Below are 16,662 nucleotides of genomic sequence, written 5' to 3' on the forward strand. Positions count from 1 at the left end.
TATCTTTAAAACAAAAATTTCAACAATTAATAATCTGTACCAGTGATCCTAATTGGCACCAGATACAAGAACTAAAGCTTTATTACAGTATTTTAAATTCTTGAATAATAATTCACATTTCCAAGCATCACTAAACTTTTGACCCTTACTTTTTATTTTTGAAATACCAAAATTCTAGTTCTTAAAGACACTTCTAAGAACAAAAATGCCAAGGCTTAATATCATTAATATGCTATGGCCATAGGATCCCTTTATTACATGACCCCTTCTTTTAAAAAAACAAACCAGAACATCCATAAACACACAAGAACAAAAAAATATATATACACACTTAAGGAAAGAAAAATCAGATCATCTTTATTTAACTCTCCTAACAGAGCAAATAAGAGAGCAGCACTCTAAAACTACTCTGCAAGGGGTACTTACTTCCTTAGGGTGGTTAAATTCATAGATACACTAGAAGTCTTCAAGCAGAAGCCAGACATCATTGAGGATTCTATGAATTAAATGACAAGGTTCCAAAAGATTTTTTGGTTCCCTTAAGGGTCTTTTATTATACTTGAGCTTGGGAGTTTTCCATACTCTTCAAATTTCAAAAAGACACCCCCCAAAAAACCTTTTAAGGAAAAAAAATCTCCTGGTCAGAAGCTCCAAAATTACTTTGATAGAGTACGAGAAGTTCTGTTCAACACTCGTAAACCTGAATTGGCAAAATGATCTTTAACACAAGGCAAAATGCAGAACTACTATTAAGGATACTAATCAATCTTCTAACCCCAATTTGCACCATAGCAAAACATTATCTTAACAATATTATAAGCAGGATCTAGAAGCTTACATTTATAAGAAACAGCTTCAAATACAGAATACACCAATAGAAATAGTTTTTTAAAAAGGTGTATAGCCAAGGGTGAATAGTCAGAAGTCTAGGTAAGGTGTGGGGTAATGCAACTCCATATTTACATAGGGCAGAGGTTTGTGCATACTTGTAAATGGTTTTGTGCCTAAAACAGCACCTTCTTTTATCTAAATATCACAAGTTTCTCAGAGATCAATAACAGTTCCATGGGTTGGCTTTTTCCATTTTGTACCTGTCTGAGACATTTTAACGTGAGGTCCTGACAACTCATTCTGCCATTTTTTCACAATTTGTGTTTTGGCTTAATTTTGTTTTAAAAATTGCAATTGAAAAGATGTATGCTCATTTATTATTTGGGTCTGAAATACTGCTTCTGAAGCAGAGGCATTAACTAAAATATCTTTTTATCTTGCACCAGCATAAAATGAAAACTCATCTCTCTAAGAGTCTGCCTGTACTTTGTGCAAGCACTGTAAATCTCTTATGGGTGACATTTATTTGTTTCTCCTTACCAAAAAGCTAAGGTTCAACAAACCTGAGGGAGGCCTCAGAAACATCTTTTAATTTTATAATATATGTATCTGCAGAATCCATGCAAAATATAGCCAAACTTCAGATGCTTATATCTAAAACTAATGTTTAATAATTGGTATGAAATTATTTCCTTAAAGATCTTTTAAAGAACTAGTAAAATAGCAGGTGCTATTTATCATCCACTTCATAAAAGCAAACACCACAGCCCTGGCTCAAACAGAAAAAAGAAATAGGTCTTCAAGAAATTCGTGGCTTTTTGTTGTCTTAGGAAAAAAGAAAATGGTAAAGCATGTCTTGAGATTTTCAGTGAAATTGTTAAAGTATCAAGACATTAAATAAAATAAACTGTTTTCTGCATTATGCAAACTGACCTGTAGTTGGTCACTAAACTGTGAGGTAGCTACTATTTCCTTTTGGGACTCAGTTTCCTCTTTGGAAAAATAGTCATAGTACACACCCTACTTGCCTCACAGTGTTAGGGGTGAGGTATAGACATGGTGCAATATAAATGTTAAATATTATTGCAAAGTGTCCCCTCAATAAATGGGAATCTCATAAGAAAAACTTTGCTCTCTACTTCTGTAACTCCCAAGTTGGGATCACATGTAAAAAAACACTTCCTTTCTTAGTGTGAAACACTAATTGTCATGTTTCAAAGATAAATCTCACCACTCATCATTAGCAATTTATCAGGCTCAGTCATTAAAATGGTGACAACAATAATAACAAAATCCTAGGAACACAAAAGGCACAAATTTCCTTCAAATATCTCTTGGGAAGCTAACCTTTAGCTTGGTGGCAAAATCTGGAACGAGGCGGATTTTTCAAAGCTATTCATTGTGAAAGCAGAAAACAGGATGTATAAAAATGACTAGCTCATGGTGCCTGGGCCAGAAACAACAAACTTACAGCCAAGAAAAACAGGCAGTTTAAGGGGAAAGCTCAGTTTGGGTGACCATGCCACATTTAATTACAACTTAATAAAATTTATAATTTGCAAGAATAAAGTTTTAAAGAAGTTTCCCCTTGGAAAATGCTACTAACTGTGTGATCTTGGATAAGTAACTTAATTTCTTTGGACCTAAGTTCATATGTACAATGAGGAGGTTGAACTACATGATCTCTAAGATCCCTTCCAAATCTAAGCCTATGATCCTATGAAAATATCAGGGATAGCTAAAATTTATTTGAGACTTAGAGCATTGCAGCAAACAGAAGACACTAACTACAGCATGGAGAGACAGTGCTTTGGCAAACCGGTTTCTTCTTGGCCATATGCCAAGAGGACAGATAGATGTACTTCAAAAGCACTGTTTCTAGTTTCAATTTTCTTTTTTTTGTAAGATATATCCTCCATAGAAAGCATTAATTAACCAGAAAGCTGCCTATACAAATACATTGCTATATTTGATGGAACCCATATACAAATAGTACTTTTTGATTGTCTTGAGCAGAAGAAAATTATATTGTATTCCTAAGGTACTAGTAAAATACAGTACTAAATATATATATTGCACATTACAAAATGTTCAAGCTGATTTTCTGTGGCTCTGAAACCAATTTCAAAGAGTAAATAAGTCTTGGCAGCCTTACCAGTATCAGCATGCAATGATGTTTTAAGGGCAATACTTTAAAGAATACGCCTTCAGATAAGCGTATGATAAGCTATTAAAAATAAAATTTTAAAAGTCAGTCTTACAATTCAAAGTTTCACCTGATACTTATATGTACTGCATATTGAGCTGAGATGAAAATATTATTGAGTAGCTTTAATAGAACTAGCACAAAAAAACTCTGTAGCTTTTTTTGGCCACTTAGAAGCCATCAACCCATTATAAACCTGCCTACAGGCAATACAAGCAACTTTTTACTTCAAAGGTGAAGTTCTTCCTCTCTACAAAGTCAATCTCTCCTAGTATTAGAAAATCTTGAGGGGAAAAGTTCAGTTTACAAGAAATAATTGCACCAACCCTACATGCCTGCTAAAAGCAGGTCACAAAATGACTAACGAGAGATCTAAGAAGGTAACTAAACCCAGGTGCTGGCTTTTTATTCATAAAATCAAAGCTATCTTAAATGTTCCTAAAATTTCACTGGAGCCCACCCATCTTCTCTCACCACTCCTCTTTCCTCCAAGAATCAAGAAAATATGAAGAGTAGTGAAGGAACAACTAGATGTTATCAAACTTAAGCTGAATCCACCTCAAGCTCAAAGCCAGGATCTATACATAGTTAAGTGCTTAATAAATGTCTGTGGGATGCTGAGTCATCATTTAGAAATTAAATGCAGGAAAAATTAACTCATTATTTTGCTAAGGAAAGGGCTAAGTAAGGATCATAGCATCACAGAATGAGAGAGGGGGAAAGGGCCTTATTAGAATCTATCTAGTTCAATCAAAATGATGTTTCTCAGAAGTTAAGTGACTTTTTCAAGGCCATACAGCCAAGTAGTGGCAATTGAGAATAGATATCATGGCTTTTAAAAAAATAACTTGAGAAGAGTGGGAAAAAAGACCCCAACCCTGAAATGTATTGTTTTCAGAACCTAAATAAATGTCTTTGAAATTTATAAAATATTTGCATATACGTCATCTCATTTAATCTTCAGAAGGACCCTATGAAAGAGGGAGGGATCATAAATTTTAAAGATTTTAAAGATAACCAAACTGAAACCCAGAGGAAAATCTGCTCAAATTTCCTTGGGGGAAGATGTTCTAGCAAAGACAAGTCTTTTTTTTTTCTTCCACCTTGTCATTGTTCTAAAGTTCTTTCAGATTTCTTTCTCCTACTACAAGTACATGATTGTAATTATTTGCAACTTTGCCCTCAATAGACTGTTCTCTTTCTCCAGATGCTGAAGTAAAGCCACCTTTCTAGGCAAAATTTGGGGTTGAAGCTATCTGGAACAAAGAATTTTAGATTACATTTCCACTAAGCATTACATGAGAGGGAAAATGCAGTTTCTTATTATATATGCATAAAATGCACACTATCTCAAAGAGTTCTAAATAATAAAATTCTGCCTGTTTTACTTTATATTAATAATACATAGGATTATAGATTCAGATTGAGAGGGACCTTAGAGAGTATCCAGTATTTTTAATAATTCCAATTCCATCATTTTACAGAAGAAACTGAGGTCCACCAAATATAAGTGACTTGCCCAAGGTGATATAATTAGAAAGTAGCAGAACTAGGATGCAAACCAGTTAACTCTCAATCCAAATACAGTACTCTTCATTGAACTGTGACCTGCTATCTGTAGGTCTGACAAGTCAAAAAGATTCTATTGCCTCAAATCTGTATAGACACTATCTAGTCAATAAACATTTGTTAAGTCTCAACTCTGTGCCAGGCACTGTACTAAGCACTGGTGACATTGTGAGTTCTCAAGTAGCTCACAGTCTAATAGGAAAGATAATACTCAGCTATGTACAAACAAGCAATAATTCAGGAGAAATGGGATGTAATCAACAGAGGAAAGGCACTAGAATTAAGAAGCCTTGGAAAAAGCTTCCCATAGAAGGTGGGATTTTAGTTGGGATTTGAAAGAAGCTGAGACAGATGAGGAGAGAAAACACCCCAAGCATGAAGGTCAGCAAGTAAAGAGGTCTAGAGATGAGATAGTGAGAGTGTATGAGGAACAGCAACAAGAGCATGCTCTTATCTAAAGTGTAAGAAGACTGGAAATGTATGTGGTGGGGGCAAGTTTGAAAGGGCTTTGAATATCAACTTAAGTTTTTTCTGTTTATAACTTTCATATTACTTGTTATGAAGCTATTCTACTCACAGTGGCTGACACTTTGATAAAGGACTTCTTATTTAAGTGTACCAAGAGAAACTAGGGCTCTTTCCTAGGCTTATTGAAACAAAGGAGAAACTGAACTTTTTTTCTAGAGAAAATATTTTCATATAGAAAGAAACCCCATTTAGTAGAGACAATTGCACAAGAGTCTGGTTCAGACACGTCACATTTACCTAGGGCAAACTAAACTAACTAAGCCAGTTTTCACCTCTCAAAAGCTCTTGGAGTATAAGAATCTGCTCCAATATGATGCAATAAACCACAAACCAGAAGAATTAATGAGAATAAACACATCTCTTGCTTCTCAGAAAGTGCCCAATATGTAGAGGCAATGTCCTTTACCACCTCAACTCAGAACTGAGACTGACTTGTAGACATATCCAGAGATATTAATTTGACTATTTCATAATAATTTCTGTTGACATGTGCACCAGAGAAGGAAAAAAGAACATAGCAGTGAAAAGAGAAAAACCAGTAAAGATTTAAAGTAACATTAATTAGTTATGTACATCTCAAACTTGATATGTCTCAAATGGAATTCATGAATATCACCATCCCTTCAATCACCTAGACTGACATTAGAATTATCACTTCCTCTTTCCTCTCCCCTAATTCCTATATTCTATCATTTCTCAAAGTCTTGTTGACTCTACCTCATCAGTTTTGCCATGTTCCCCCTTCACTCCTATAGTCACTTCAGACCCTTAACACCTACCTTAGTCTTAGGTGATGAACTAGCTGCCTGTGTCCAGCTTCTCTTCTATCTAATACTTCAAAATATCTGCCAAAATAATTTTTCTGAAGTACAGGTCTGACCATATCATTCCTTTGCTCAAAAACCGAGTTGTCCATAGGATAACATAAAAAAGGTTCCTTAAGAGTGGAACAGAAAGCCCTCTCCCATGTGACTCACACAATCTTCTTAGCCTTACTTCATGCTAACCCTTTCATGAACCTTACAATCCAGGCAAACTGAACCGGCAAACATTCCCAGAACTTGATACTCCATCTTCTGCCTCCTTGTATTGCTATACACTATCTCCTCTTCTACCTTTCAGACTCCTCTCTGCCCTCTCTGATATTGCTGCAACCCTTGAAGAAAAAGAACACTAGTACAGGAACTACTCAAATAAATTAACACTGGGCATCCGTGTGGGGGAGGAAAAGGGCGATGGCTCGACTAATGTTGATATACTCTGTCAACTCATAAAGAGGTAGCCAGGTCTGATGAAAGAATACTGGTTTTAAAGTCAGAAATCTCAGATGACACTAACAAGCTAAGGGGAACAGAGACAAGTTACTTAATCACTATGAGCTTTCAACCTCACTGTCTGTGATATAATAATATACCATCCAATCCATAGTAAGGAAAGCATTTTGTAAGCCTTTAAAACACTATATAAATGAATTAGTAATATAACACCACTGTTACTTATTACTTATTAGTAATATAACACCACTGTTACTTCCAGTCACCATGTTGAAGTACTAGAATGTACCCTTTCTAAATCCATGCTCATATTCATTTCAAAGCTTTTGAGAACTTCTCTTGGAACCCCTCCCTTTCCCTTCAAGGCTGCCAAAAATGTTCATATTAACTTGATTTCTTTTACTTGTACACTGCATGTGCAGTGGTCATACCCAGTGTTTAGCCATGGTAAACCATCTCAGTAGGTGGACTAAACTAGGTTGAGGGTAACTGACAAGCCTCAAACCCATCAGTAATTTAGAAGGGCATGTCTACCGTAAGCACATGAAAACTACCCTCAGTGGAAGGGTCGGATGAGAACAATTTGTTCCAATAGCCAAGAAGGCAGCTGAAGTAGGCACTGTGGAGTGCTTAAAGTTTGGTTAAATACTGAAGACTCAGAGGTCATTCACTGCCCTCATCAGATGTCCTGACTTGTCTTATTACTGAACTTTGATGACTGCAACTGTGCCTCACTTCAATCCAATTTATGCAAGAGTCAAGAAATATCACATTAGTGATGTCATTTTGGTCTTCTTAGAGTGGGAAGACCAACAACCAACCACTAAGCACCTAGTGTTGCATGTGTTGGGCACTGTATTATATACAAAGATGAAATCCCCATCTGAATTCAACATGGAAGATAGTAATATTCAATGGAAAGAATACTAGATCTGTCATTGGAAGACCTAAGTTTGACTCTTTCCCCCTGAGTGTATGATCTTGGGCAAGCCTTAACACCTCTGGACCTCAGTCTCCTTATCTGCAAAATTAAGGAGTAGGATTAAATAACCTTCCTAAATTCTCTTCCAGATCATAATCCATGCTCCTTTGAATTGAAGGGAGAAAAGGTTAAATTGTCCTGCTATGGTTATACTGAGGGGGAAAAAAATTACATAAAATAATTTTAAAAATTCATTGTCTATTCAAATTGCTGCCAAAATAAATTTTGGTGCAAAATGAAATCTCGGTTATTTGTATTATGGACTAAGCATTCTTGCTGATTAAAATGGACTTTAATTTTCACTAATCAAATTTTGAATAACTGAACTCCCAATTGGGCTACCCACCCATTTAATATTTTATACTATATTATTATCTCCTTTGCTAGCAACCTATACACAATTTTTTTTGTAAGATGGAATAATTCTCACTTTAAGTACTAAAGCTATAGTCTGTCTGATTCTCTAGAACAGTACCTTCACAAGCTGCTTTAAAAATACCAATTCAAATAACTCAACAGGAAAAAATCTCAGTAAATGATTATTAAAGGACTCAAATCTTTTCAGACTACAGTAGAAGTAGGACCCTTGGAAGAAGTTCTATATAGTTTTTTAGAAGAGGGAAGGTCTTCAATTTCTCTTACTTTATAAGATTTTATAAATGTAATTTTAGGAGGCTATAATTATAATTTCAGTGGTGTTGCATATATAAAATACTATTTTCTCTGCTAGATTTTTCTGGATGCATGATATTAGAAATACAAAGTTTCAAACTGCCATTTTAGAGGAAAGGCAAGGTCAAGGACATTAGATCCATACTCCTGAAGAAAGCAAATAAAATACTCCAAGGAAATATTTTCCTATGACAAATAGTGAAAAATTCTAGCCCTCATATACCAAAAAGGCCTGCCTGGAAATTGGCAACAAGCAACACAGCTCTAGGAGGGCCAATTACATTTTGTAAATTGTGTATATGGAAGGTACTATTATATGATTTCTATTTCCCCACTTTAAACCTTATACTTCACCACTATGAGCTGCAAACCACCTTTGTGTGCATAGGAGCAAACTAAAATTCAGATTTAACCCAGTTTAGGAAAATCCAACATGCCATCAACATTTTTAAAAAAATGGAAGTTTAAGAATTTACACTTACATTTTTTTCAATTCATAGAAGATAGCCTTTCAATGACATCCTCCTTGATATTTTGCTTAATGATGCTTAATAATTTTTTACTTGACCCAGAGACTAGGTGAGAAAAAAGTCTAGTTCAAGAAAATTAGAAACAATAGTAAAATTTAGGAACTCTTGCCATCTGAAAACCAATTAGCAAGTATGATCCAATTTTTAAAAATTCAACTTATATAAAACTCTTCAGGGCTATATTATGAAAATATAGGGTCATCTCTACTAGTATACATTCCATTCTTCTATATATTTAATCCCACAGTCTGATTTTCAGCTAAATAAATCACTCATTTTCTCCAGAGTACAAATATTCAATTTGAACACAAAGTTAGCCATTTGTTACAAAAGTTTTGTATATCAATTAATAGGCATTTTTGAGATTAATTATAAGCCCTGGGTAACAAATAAAAATGCATAGCCATTGAAGAGCTGTGAAGAAACATGTTTATAATGGAGCAAAAATGATCTTCACCCCCGGCCCATTTGTTACCTAGCTTTACTACTTTGGGACTTCTCTGACTTTCCACCACACACCTATGTTGGTTATCTCCCCTAACTATCATCCCCTTCCCAGCCCTACTTTTCAGCTTTCTTTTGTATATTGTGCTTATTACAGTGTTAGGCATATAGTAGGGTTTAATGAAAGTTTATTGACAGACTCCCAGTACTGACAAGGGCACCACCATCCTCCTAGTCCTCCAGGCTCACAACCTAAGTGCTATCTTCCATTCTTTACTCTAACTCACATTCACATATTCAATTTGTTGCTAAGGCCTGTTGATTTTACCATCATAACTTTTCTTGTATATACTCCCTTCCCTTGGTCATCACTACCATCCTAGTTCAGGCACTTATCATCTCATGCCTGGACTACTGCAAATGGTTGGTCTCCTTGCCTCTGGGCAATCTACCTCTCAACTGTCAATTAATCTTCCTAAAGTCTGAGTATCTGAGTAAGTCCTTATTTTGTAAACATTACTGACTCCCTATCACCTCCAGGATCAATTTTTAAGTCCTCTGTTTAGCATTCAAAGCCCCTCTCATAACCTAAACCTCTTCTACTTCTCTAGTCTTCTTTATACCTTACTAATTTTCATATGCTCTACTGACCTCCTTACAGTTCCTCAAATAAGACACTCCACCTCTAGCTTTCAGGCATTTTCTCTGGCTGTTCCTCCTCATTTCTGCCTCTGGGCTTCCCTGATTTCCTTCAAGTTCTACCTAAAATTCCACCTTCCACAGAAGCCTTTTCCTGATACTCCTTAATGCTAAGGCCTTTCTTCAATTGCTTATCTCTAATTTGACCCCCCCCCCCCCACATACACACACAGCCTTTGTTCATATTTGTTTGCTTGTCTCCTCCATTAATCTATGAGCATCTTGAGAGGGACTACTGCTTGCCTTTCCTTGGAGCTTAAATTCTTATTCATTTGCTAATTGGGGTTATTGCCCAGAGGAAGCATAAGAGGGGTTCAAACTAGTAGCTACATTATAACTCTTTAAAATCATGGAGGGTCTAGTTTCTCTGTTCTAAAACATCTTGCCTTGACCTGAGTGGTACATGGTGGGGAGAGGGGGCAGGGGAAGTATTCTACTGATCTTAGACTGATTCTTAAACAGAATTGGGTGAAAACAGATCCAGTCAGTCCACTGACAACTTTCCTCTTTCCTGGAGGCTCAGACAGGATGGAGAATGAAGTAAGATTATCTTAGTACTAATGCCATCATGCTTAAGTCTTTACCTCAAAGGGAGGTTGTCATCAGCTGGCATAGGACTGCCAGAATAGACTCTAGTGAGCTTCAACTTTGCTACCTGCATACAAACAACTTATTTATATGAGGCTTACATATTAAATAGCATGCCAAATTCAGTTACAGAAAGCTCAGCTTACAAAGATCAAAATACTTGCTTGATTTGAACATGAAATTTTAAAAGTGCTATGATTATCTCCAGTTTACCCCATGTATAACTTACTTGTACATAATATTTGCCCATTGAATCCCCCAAAAGATTGAGTTCCTGGAGAACAAAGACTGTTTTTCACCTTTCGTTGTATCTTTAGGTAAGGGCTGGCACTTAATAAATACTTGTTGAGTATACTAAAGCTTTCAATACACACTCTATGCTCATGGCACAATACTTTATATCACAAGTCTTCATCTTTTTCCATTTCCTAGGCTTTGCTTACTTAACCTGACTACTTGCTACTAGAAAATCAATAAGGATGCTGCTCTTCCTTTTCTAAAATAAAGGCAAAGAATAGACAACAATGCAGACAGTAGTCATTTCCCAGTGAAGTACAACTTCAAATAATAATAAACCCAAAGTAACCCAATATATTGATAGCTTCCTAACCCCTTCTTAGCAAGCTACTGGGTAGTAGTCATTGATCTTGTTGGCTCTCTGCACCTACTTCATAGCCCTACCCTCTTACCCATAGGAACCCATCCTTCTCCCAGGAATGAATTGGCAGAGATAGGGGGATCATCACATAGAAAATGGAAGGGACGGATTGAATGAACAAGCTCTCTTTGCTGCATTTTAAACACAAAAATCAGGAGTTAAAAAGGAACAAAGTCTCTACAGTTTTCTGTTACAGATGAAGCCAAAATGGTCCTATTTGCATTTTCCCTTTGATTGATGGAAAAGTGTCCAGAAGTTAATAGGCGATGAATTGGTGGGTATATCTACATACTTAGGAACTTCTATTAACCAAAGCCATAGATATTGCATTGAAAACAATTGTAGAATATGTTAAGAAAGAATATTACAAAAATTAGCTCCTCTCCTACACTGTATAAATTGGGGATTTTTCATCTAAAAGATGGTGCATGGCTGGAAATGAGAAAAACCAGGAAGAATATAATTTGATTCAATTAGTGTTGGCCTAAAGCAGACACTTAATAAAGTTTGTTAAATGTACTGACCAAGAGCCACTTCAACTAAGCTTAGGGAGTCCCCTTACTAGAAGATGGGTTACTAGATGATTAATGTTTTGTATACTGCAACACATGAAGCAAAAACATAAACTGTCCTTTAGTCATAGCCAACTCCTTCCATGTTCACAATTAAAGTGGTAGAATGGTTGGGAAAATGGAGGAAGGTATTAAAAAATGTAGTTTTTTATTCATTATTTTGTAGGCATTCTAATGGTCAGCAGGTTACTATACTAAACTAGAGGAAATGAAGTATATCTACAATGAGCTGATAATTATAAATGGAATCATAAAAATAAGGATGACTGGGAAAAGGAAGTGGGCCAATCTAATAAGGATGAGAGGACAGATGGACAATTTAAGTGATAAAATAGTGCTTTGGAGATTCCCAAAGGAAAGGATAGTTGGGAGATAACAGAGCTAGAGAAAGGAGCTTTGAAACTGACAAAAAGCCCTTGCCATTTTTGAACCTCAGTTTCCTCATTTTTGAAATGTGAATACTATTACCACTTATAAGATAGTGGGGAGGAAAACATTTTGTCAGACTTTATATAAATGTAAATCACTCCTAGAATTTCCATCTATAGAAGGCTTTGTCTAAAGCATGTGCCAGAATGGCCAAGAAAGAAAGAGGTGAAATCTGCATGTGTGAAGACTAGCCACATGTCACACAGTATTCTTGATTTACAAATAACTACAGTCACTGGCCAAACAAATCAGAGGTTCCCCACTGTCAACAGGATAAAACAGAAGTTTTTTAGTCTGACATGTAAAGTCTTCTAGGTTTTCTCTCCCCCCCCTCACCCCCCCCTTCTCCCAATCTTCTTCACCAGGTCTCTGAGATTGTTTGGCCATTTATATGCTGCCTCTCCCATCAGAATGTTCATTCCTTGAGAACTGGGATGATTCCCTTTCTTCATGTCCTGAGCATAACACAGTGTCTGGCACATAGTAACCACTTCATAAATGAATTTTTTTCTGTTTCAGTAGAACTAGATAGTGCTGTTGTCCAATCTTTTCCTAGAACCTATGTTTAGGAAAGCTTGAAACATACTCTCTCCAGATCTCTAACCCCAGCAACCTTTCCAGATCTTCAAGACTTGGTTAAATCTTTTCTTCTTCTGATTTTTTCTAGAACTTGTTATTTTGATTTCTCTATCAGATTCACTTGTTTGCATTGTCTTTTTCCCCTTTTAGATGATAACTGTGGAGGGCAAGGGCTGTGCTATCTTTGTGTTTTGTATGAACAATACTTAGCCTGGCACCTTGTATCTGCTTTATAGGGACCCGACTGAATTGAATTGAAAAGGATATTATTCACTTGTGAAAATGTTGCTAAACTTAACTGCTATTCTTTACAAAACACAGCAAGAATTGTTTCTGCTGATTATAACAATGTTATAAACTTACTATTTGTTCAAAAGCACTCCTACCTCATCTTGGTCTAGAGGTCAACTTGAGTTCTTAAAAGGATTGCCCAAAGGAAATGTGATGGATTTTTTGAGTACTATCCCAGTTCCTACCTTTACACTATTGTCCACACTTGTTCCCTCTTCTCTATTCATACTGGCTACTACCAAATCTCAGAGCCTTTGCACTTAAGGTCTGAACAATTTCAATTGCCTCCTAACTAAATTGGTCTTCATGTTTCAAGGCACCTCTCATCCTGAAGGGGTCATCTCAGACATCAAAGTAGTTTTTCTAAAACCTGATGATGCCACTCCCCTAACTCAAAGTCTATCTATCTTTAGATGACCAGTTTATAAACTTTAATTTTTTTTTGATGGCCTGATCCCTTCTGCAGTTTGATGAAGAAGCCTGGTTCAGATTGATCTTTTTAAGTGCATAAAATAAGATACAGTAACTAGGATTACAAAGGAAACCAATTATAATGAACCAGTATTATCAAAATAATGAACCTCAGGTTAAAAGCCCCAGCTTTAGATTAAAAGACAGAGAAAGCATTTATTAAGTAATTACCATGTACCAGGCACTATGCTAAGGTCATGGATATAGCACAAGCAAGCAACACAGTCCCAGACTTCAAGAAATGTATAACAATACATAATGGGATAAGAAAGCATAAAAGGGAGCTGGGAAAGGGTTGAGCAGTAGTACTCAAACAGTAAAGATAAAGAGATGTCCAGAAAGCACTGTGATGACTTGGATGCAAGTAGCAGAACAAAGAAGCCCAGCATGGTTCTGGAATGGAGAATACAGTAGTGCTAAGTGCCAAAAGAACCCCTTATCACAGCTATGTGTGGGAAGTGTTACAGGATCCAACATGACCTACTGTTTGGTTTTTAAAGCTTTCCATGGTCAGGGCTCCATCTCAGGTCACCCAACGGTAAAAGACTTCCTTGATATGTATTAGACAAGGCATACTATATCCTTTCCAGGATGTCCCACAAGTCTGGAATACTTTTCTCTCTGCCTCTATCAACTCTTATTTCCTTAAAAATTCAGCTCAAGAAGCATCTTTTACATGACATCTTAGCTGATTTCCCTCAGTAGCTAGTGCCTTCTCCTCCAATATCATTTTCTATTTATTTTTAGTACATGGTAGTAGTCTCTCGGTGATCGAGAATGACTAATGTCTTTGTGCATTATCATCTATTGATGTACCCTCATGTGGCTTTGGAGTCAAAAGGCTGAGGCGCAAAGTTTGTGGCACATGGGGCATGGGACTCCATGTGGTTGGGGCCTGGTGTCGGCGTTCACACGCAGCGGCAAGACGTCGACGTCGCTCATCTTCAAAGGTGGTGGCGGCATGGTGAATGTGGGTTCAGTCAGAGGCAGCGAGTTCTAGTTGCTTTGGTGTCATGCCAGCCCACTTCAAGTTGGACTTTAGCTGATCCTTGAATCTTTTCTTTGGTCGGCCTTGTTTCCTGAGTCCAGCTGACAGTTCACCCTAGAATACCTGTCTTGGTATTCGCTGTGGGTCCATGCGGATGACGTGTCCAGACCATCGTAGCTGGGTTTTGAGGACCAGGGCTTCGATGCTGGTGGAGTTGGTTCTGTCGAGGACTTCCTGGTTGGTGATTCCGTCCTGCCATCGGATCCTCATGATTGACCAGAGGGAGCGTTGGTGGAATTGCTCCAGCTGTTTCATGTGCTTCCGGTACAGTGTCCATGTCTCACAACCGTACAGGAGCGAGCTGAGGACCACTGCGTTGTACACTTTGAGCTTCGTCGCAGTGCTTACATCTCTGGGTTGGAGGACTTTGGAGCGCAGCCGCCCGAGTGCCTGGCTGGCCTTTTGGATCCTGGCATTAATCTCGTGGTCTAGGGACCCGTCATTGGCGATGGTGCTGCCCAGGTACTTGAAAGTGTTGACGTTGGAAAGCTGCGCGCCGTCGATTGTAATGCATGGCTGGTGAGTTGGCCTCCCTGGCGCAGGTCGGAATAGCACCTCTGTTTTGCTGAGGCTGATAGTCAGGCCAAACAGTTTTGTTGCGGTGGAGAACCTGTCCACAATGGTTTGGAGATGATTTTCTTGGTGGGCCACAGTCATCTGAGAAGAGAGCTAGTGCCTTCTCCTCCAAAATCATTTTCTATTTATTTTTATATATTTACAATAGTACAACACGTCTTCTTTAACAGAATGCAAATTTCTTCAAGACCAAAAATTGTTTAATTTTTGTCTTTTCCCCCAATGCTATCACATAGTAAGTATTTAATAAATACTTCCTAATTGGTTCATTTGACTATGTTTGTTAGAGGAAAGAATTTTCTAACACATCACCTCTCAAAAAGCATTTATTAAATTGTTGAGGAAGCTATGATTTACATGACAGTATTCACAACCACAAAACCAAAGAACTTTGCATCACTGAAGCTGCCTTCTATTTTGTTTCCTTTAATCTACTTAGGAAGCTCCAAAGGCAGAATTCAGTTAGTTACATTCTTTCCAAATTCTCCATTCAGTCTAAGCACTAAAAAGGTATAAGTCAAAGAAATGAAATCATATAGTTCCAGACAAAAATTGAGAAGATAAGAACTGGCATTAATCCACATTCTCTTGATGGTTAGAGTATTAGTGGCCCTAAATACTCCAGCACTGGGCCAGTAAAGGAGCTTATTTAGTATATCTGGCCAATCTGACCAAGAATACATTTAGATGGTCAAGATGTGGGAAGTTAAAAAAAAAAAAAGTTGAGCAGAGTGTTCAGGAAGAGAAAATCTCACTGGAAATATCAAAATGGGCCTTATGGAAGGAAAAAAGATGAGCCCAACATGCTAACTACAACTCAAAAGCACTGTCATTCATGTATAAAGAGTTATTTCTTATAACTGGAGTTTAAAAACACTTTCTATTATTTTGAAATGCTTTTATAATCTCTTTTGTAAATGCATTTTACATATGCATCACTAATCTCTTATGTTTAAGAACTTGTTAAGTAAAAAGTTGATTTTTATCAACAATTAATACTATGTTCAGCTCTGCAAGAAACAGAATAAAAAGATACTAATTTTAATCCTACCAACAGTCTTGAAATAGGCATGGATTATTACCCCCATTTTACAGATGAGACTTGGGGAACTCCTGATCAAAGATCATATTGTTAAAGTGACAGAGCAGGGACTCAAACTCCCTCTTGCCACTCATGACCCAGTACTATATTTCACTAAACCAAACAGCCCTTGTAGATGCCACTGAATGAAAAACTAAAATTGCTCAAAAATACTCTATCCATGTCTAAGATGAAAACATGAACTCTAGGCATACAGAAAACAATAGGTAAGGACCTACCCTCCATGTAATTCTACGCATTAGGTGCAAATTTTCAAAATGAGTATAATTAGAGGCAGAAAACATTCCTTCATTTTGTCTTAACCCATAATACACCTAACCTTGGAGTCTAATGGAGATTTGCATGGGTCCTAAAAGGAAAAGACCTATCACCTAGCCCATCTATTCAAATCTGATAGCTGAAGAAGAATCATAGCCACTATAAACTCAACTCAAATAATACTGAGTGCCTGGGTTCAGTCAGGGATGAAGTTACAAAGACCAAACAATTGCTAATACGATACAAGTAAACACAAAAAATAAATTAATTCAAAGTAATTTTAAGATGGACAAAGTGGTGCTATTAATTGGGGAGCCATGAAGGGCCTCATGTAGGAAATAGTTATAAATTAAGA

At 36.9% G+C, this 16,662-nt stretch overlaps 1 protein-coding gene across 9 annotated transcripts in view; it reads right to left on the reverse strand.

The window, feature by feature from the left end:
- The window catches only part of CTBP1 (C-terminal binding protein 1), a 558,787-nt gene that overhangs the window by 84,155 nt on the left and 457,970 nt on the right, over positions 1-16,662 (reverse strand). The gene's annotated exons all lie outside the window — the stretch shown is intronic.

Source organism: Monodelphis domestica, chromosome 6 (assembly GCF_027887165.1).
Source record: "Monodelphis domestica isolate mMonDom1 chromosome 6, mMonDom1.pri, whole genome shotgun sequence".
Lineage (NCBI taxonomy): Eukaryota > Metazoa > Chordata > Mammalia > Didelphimorphia > Didelphidae > Monodelphis > Monodelphis domestica.